Here is a 6792-nt window from a genome sequence, read left to right as displayed (position 1 = left end):
ATATATGATTTCTTGTCAAAATTACTGTTCTGTTGGAAATGAGAAAAAAATTAACTGAAACTGAAACTGAAACAAATCGTTTCCGGACAATCACTCACAGACAGCTATATAGCCTCTATAACATTTATCTAAGATAAATTATCTCCTTCATCCGAGGACTGGACAAGCACCTCCAAAGACAACGACCCCCGTCCGTTGTAAAATTTTTATCCAGGTTGGAATTGTCCTGAGAAAGTCCTTGTCCTAGGGTGATTGTCCGGGCCGGGTCGGTGGTAGTAATGAACTTGCATTTCTTTTTAGCGAGGTCGGTGAGGTAGTTCATTCTTCCGGAGGGGAAGAGAGCATATCAGTACTACCATTTTCATTGGCTGCTCACGTCGGCCCACATGGCTTCAACCCTCGAGGCGGATCAGATCCCGTTTACACGACATAAAGTTGCAGGGTTGAAGCCGCGAGGTGGGTTGAGACCTTCAATTCTGGTGGATTCAAGGGGCGGCTTCAACCCGGCTTCAATCCTCACTGGGATCCCGTTTACACACATAAAACTGCAGGCTTCAACCCGGCTTCGATCCACTCGCGGCTTCAACCCGGCTTCAACCCTCGATGCGGATCACTGTGTAAACACGGTATATATTGTCAAAAGGGCTGGATATGATTATCATAAGGAATTGATGTTGATGATTATTTTTCTTATCGATAATTAATACTTGTGATCAGGCGCGTACACAGGGGGGGGGGGGGGGGTTGGGAGGTTACCCCCTCCCCTTTGGTATTTTTTGTGTGTAAACCCCCCTAAATTCCCCTAAACCCCCCCCTTTTGGATTTTTTTTTTCCTCTTACCCCCCCCCCCCCCGCTTATTCAGCGGTCGGCTGAGTCGTTGCGAAATTTTCGGCCCGATTTATAAATGTTAACCCCCCCCCCCCTTGAAAAAATCCTGCGTACGCGCCTGCTTGTGATGTACATGTACTTGTATTCTTACCTACTAAGTTTATTATCATACTTTGAAATACTCAATTATCTCGCATTTTCTGTAAAACCTCTTACATGTTGGCCTATAACTTTTAGTTCGTATAATGAATTTCTTTGAAAAAATCGGGGGAAAAGAGGAGACGAAAGTCATAATCACTTGATTAGAATGAGAAGACAGACACAAAAATCCTTCTCTTTTACAATTTTTACTTTTAGATAATCATTGCAACCTCGTAAAGAAACAGAACCATATTTGACGATTTATCTTTTTAGATAATCATTGCAACCTCGTAAAGAAACAGAACCATATTTGACGATTTATCTTTTTAGATAATCATTGCAACCTCTAAAAGTAACAGAACCATATTTGACGATTTATCTTTTAGATAATCATTGCAACCTCGTAAAGTAACAGAACCATATTTGACGATTTATCTTTTAGATAAGAAACAGAACCATATTTGACGATTTATCTTTTAGATAATCATTGTAACCTCGTAAAGTAACAGAACCATATTTGACGATTTATCTTTTAGATAATCATTGTAAACCCCGAAAGTAACAGAACCATATTTGACGATTTATCTTTTAGATAATCATTGCAACCCCGAAAGTAACAGAACCATATTTGACGATTTATCTTTTAGAAGTACGAGTGGAGGACAGACTTCCTTTTCAAGATTCATTGTCTGTTGTAAATATATATTATCTCGCTGTTTAACAGAACGCATACTCTAGAAGATATGTTGTATTTATTGTATTCAGAACAAAATGATGGTATAGCATTAAGGACAGAACTAATTTGAATGAACCTGAGTTGAAGTTAAGAGATGATTAAGAAATGATTAACGCCTGGCTGGAATGCTCCCCAGGGAGTGGAGATTGTACACATAGTGTGTGCGGGCAAATATTGAATCCAATGACCGGCGCGTCGCGGCGTAATAGTATACCTGCGAAGCGCTTAGCGACATATCGTAGATGTAAAAGCGCTTTGTAAAAGTGAAATATTATAATTATTATTAAAAGCACCCAAATCTATAGTTAGAGTCAGTCAAAATATGTTACGGGAACCAAAATTGTAGGGATATACAATTTCAGTTTTCTTTATTTTATTTCTTTTCTAGTTATCAAGATATCTAAGACTTTGTACATGTACCAGAAAGCCTTATTTCGTACCGCAGAAAAGAATCATTGCCAAATAAATTGCTGTCACGACCATGTAAAAAAAAAAAAAAAAAAGGAGAAGGAAGGGGTGGGAAACAAATTTTCCGCGAAGACAAAAAAAAATATTTAAAGAACAAAAAGTCACAGAAAAGAAAGATCGAGTCATTTTTTGTTGTTCTTGCTTTGTGGAAAAAGGCAAAGTTTGCAGACACATGAGTGTGTGTGTGTGTGGGGGGGGGGCAGTTGTCAGAACCCCCACATTCCCGTCTAGCGATGACCCTTGATGTCAAAATATCAAATCTTTTACTGATTTTAGTAGTGTTAGAATGAATCGACTTGCCAGGTGGTGGGAAATAAAAGATTACCGGTAGAATAGATGTAGAATAGATTTATATAAAAAAGAAACGCTCTTTGTGCTTATAACTGTCCATTAAGCTTTCTCATGCATCTATTATGTACTTTTTAGTGTTGAAAAAGATTGAATGATAATTTTAATTACTGTACCAACCAAGTTAGCATAAAAGTTATGACGCCCTGTTTTTTCTTTCCATTTCCTCAAAACGAATATAACAGTTGTGCGTATCATGTTTTATTTGGAATAAATGGATTACTGACATTGATAACTACTGTTGTTTTAATTCATTGTTGTCCTTAGAATCTAGAATTTAATGTTGTAACAGAATTGAAACAACCTAACCGGATAGTCTGTAAATTACAAAAGGATGACAAATTCACAGTAAATGGGTCTTTTTTATGAGGTTTATTACCATTCACACAACAATAATAAAAATATTTCTATATGATACGAGTTGTACAAGCCCGTGACTGGAAAATGATCAAGAAATATATAGATATTGTACCTGTCATCTTTAGGCTATACTGTTATCTATCAATGTTCTGTACAATATTCCTTTGAAATTCATTGGCACATCTTAAATAATACAGATATCCACTCAAGAGCATTTAAAATTTTTCTTACTAACATTTCATGAATACAGGTTTAGAAACAACCTTCCTGAGTCATATTTTTACCCCTTCTTATGGACCATTTTACTAATGTATCTTAATCTATGGATAGTTACAAAATATTCAACTGTATGATAGCGATTCAATATGGATTCCACCTTTGATATATTATTTTATTGTTGCAATGTCAGACAATCCTCTTTCAGCTTTTACATTGCTAAGAGGATTCCATGACATTTGCTCCGGCGACAATTGCTCCGCTGTAAATTTCATACACTAATCGAATGGCTAACTTCAACCCTGGAGTCAACACTATACCCTACCCTAAACCTAACCCTAAACCTAACATAAAACCCTATTGAAACCCTAACCCTAACCCTACATCTTAGACGAAATAAAGCCCGGAGCAATTGTCGCAGGAGCAAATGTCGTGTCACCTGCTAAGAGACATGCTATTGGTTAAGAACTTTGAAAAAATATGAATACATTAGAAAAATGGACTATAGAGGGGGCTATTATTGTCATAACTGCTTTTATCATTTGATACACAGTGAAAATCAATTCTTCAGTTTTGTGAAATAATTCTTGTACATGTATTAGTAGTAGCATCATTAATGATTTGAAAGATTGAATATCATATTGATAACGCATGTTTGAGTTGAGACAACCATTGTTTGAGGTAATCACTTAATATCTTTAAAGATAAAGTTGAGTTCTGGTCATGCGATTACATTATTGTGAAAGAAACGGTGTGGAATCGATCAGAAAAGGTTGATCATTTAGCACAAGTATTGATGCGTATTGTAAGGTTCTGGAGTCATCCAAATGATAAGAGAATTGGCCCAATCTTGGTAAAGTAACAAGCCCTGTGCACAGAAAGATGTACATGGGACTACACAAACATGTGGCATAAAAATCGGGCCTCATTTTTTTAAAGCTGTTACTTGTCATATTTAGAATATGAAGGCATTTGAAGAGCCATGCTTTTCAGGGGACATTTTTACTCTGATGTTCTTCCACACTTGCATAATAACAATGATAACGCTATTTTTCACCTCTCCCCAGAACTCAACTTTCTCTTTAAGACAATATTATAAAACAAATTAGCAATGTTATTTCTCTCGAGCCTAGTAAAATGTCTATTTGGAGATACAAGGGAATCAATTATCATTTCAAAAAGAGTTAACACAGATTCCAAATCCTATTTTTTGTATGGCATAAATCTATCATCTACTGGAAACAATATCTCCTCATATATTTTTTCAAAACAAAATTTAAAAATCTGCTAGCAACATACAACACAGAGCCAAGTTAGCAAAAGCCCGGTAGATTATTCATCTGTCATTGCACGCCATCTCCCTCAAGCCTGAGTGCTTTAATAGAGCAACTAAATCTTGCTTTAAGGCCATAATACATGACTTGAGTTTGCATGTTTGTGATCGATTAGACTTACGATATAGCGCTTAGAGACTTCGGTGGTAAGCGCTTTATAAGCACCGTTTTTATCATTTTTATTCTTATTACAATCCAGATGAATCATAGCTCTTTATAAGATGAAGCACAGGTGTCACTCAAGGAGAAACAAATAATATAAAAATGAGTCTATTAAGAGTTGAACTTTTCTGTGGTATCTTTCTAAGCAGTACAAATAAGTGCCAGAAAAGTCAAGATTCAATTTGAGTTCACAATTATGACAAAGTAAACAGCAACAGTCGTTACTTTCTGAGAGTGAGTCACTGTTTCATACAGTACCCTTGTTGCACAAACACACTCATACCAACTAAAACTAAATATGCTGAAGCATCCCAAGAAAGATACTTATTTAAAATTCATAATTCTCTACAATCTTCATTCACTGATACAAGAACATAATTTATTACTATTTACACAAGTATACATATTGCATATTTTTTACTTTTTAAAATATTTCACAATGTATATTAATCTTTTGTACAATATGATAGTGATAGAGAAGTGAGAAAGAGATTGAAAGAATGAGATTGAGAGGAGGAATGAACTTATTGACAAACGTAAGTCGTATCGAATCTATAACGTAGACATAATAATTAAAAAATAATATATACTAATTGTGGTTTCATAATACAAAATTGTAAAAAAATGACAATAAACAAACCAACAAATAAAACCTATTCAAACAACTCATCATGATTCAGTTATGACTTCCCAAATAAAGCTTAGAAAACAAATTTAAACAGACATTGATGAGATTCATGATAGAAAATAAAATCCTCCATGACATTCCTGATTCATTGTTAATTGATTCCATTCATTCTCAAAATACAAATGACTGTGGATGAAAACCATTACAGAAACACAGTAAAGCAACTAGAAGAAAAGAAATAGTAATCTAATAGGTCTGATAAATCCTCTCCTTCCTTGAATTACTTAATATATTTACTCCTATTTCTATGACAATACTATAATTGTCAAAACTTCATTTTTTAGATAGTTTAGAAATTAGAATTTAGTTTAAAAAAAAAAAAAATCTTTATGATGAGTTCACAATTCAATGCCCCCTTTATTTGCATCTTTATACAGATGTACTAATTTTTTAGTGATCTCAACATTCCTACAACTTTATAAAGACATCCTACATAACAAGCAGTATCACACTATTCATCAAATAAATCTAAAATCATAATTCAAAATCTAATAAAAAATCCACAATTTCACTCAAGGTACTAGTTTCGTAAGAGAATAATTGTATCTTTTTCCCTGACAAACATAAAAATAAACAAAATTCTGTATCTAATGCCAAGAAATTAGGATATTTTTGAGAATCATCCACTCATTTTTCTCTATATTGTAGCTTCCCACATCTTTATAAACATATTCATAGAAATTTGTTGTATCCTAGCTGAGAATATGTACAAAATAACCTTTCATTCTTTATGACCAATCTGAAAGGGGGAAACCTCGCTAGAATATTATTTGAATCATGGCAGGAGCATTTCTTAATCTCTTTTTTTTTTAAAGCCCCACTGCACTACTTATAGCTACTTGCGCCCTCTATATAGCAAACAATTATGCCTACATGTAATCGGTGCCTGTTGGTCCCCCATGATTCCCTTTTTTCTTACGCTAATTGAGAGTTGATTTGATGAGATAACCACCTGTCAGTGACCTTGCAGGGAGGTCTAATCCCCTGGCCAAACTAGTGCAGATGGGATTTAAGATCCTAGAACCATCACTATATCTATCCCTATTCCTGACCCTAAGCCCAATCCTATTCCTATCCCTAACAAATGCCATCAGAGCATATGTCGGGTCATCACTTTCTTAAGTCTAATCTAGCAAACAATTTAGTCTAAATTTGTTTTAAGTGATTTACGAAAAAGGTCATGTCATTTCTCAAGGCAACATGAATGATTGTTAGTAGTACGTTAATACCTTGAGTTGGGATATCATTCTAACTAAATATTGGAGAAAAACAAGACTTAGACTTGCTGAATCATTGTAATGTGCCTGTTTCATTGCACCTGTACTCAATAAACTTAATTCATAAACAAAAAGACTTCTCTGTAGTTACGACAATTTTTCACAAGAGATAGATTAGGATGTTCAGCGATCAGACGTGATGTGAAGACCATACCTAGAGGTACACCATACCTACATGTACATTGTACCTTTCTCTCAGAGCAGGGTGAGCCCTAGGTTTGCAGCAGTAAGGG

Source organism: Strongylocentrotus purpuratus, unplaced genomic scaffold (genome assembly GCF_000002235.5).
Source record: "Strongylocentrotus purpuratus isolate Spur 01 unplaced genomic scaffold, Spur_5.0 spur5_scaffold_15, whole genome shotgun sequence".
In the NCBI taxonomy this organism is placed as follows: Eukaryota; Metazoa; Echinodermata; class Echinoidea; order Camarodonta; family Strongylocentrotidae; genus Strongylocentrotus; species Strongylocentrotus purpuratus.
Note: the sequence above shows the minus strand (reverse complement) of the source record.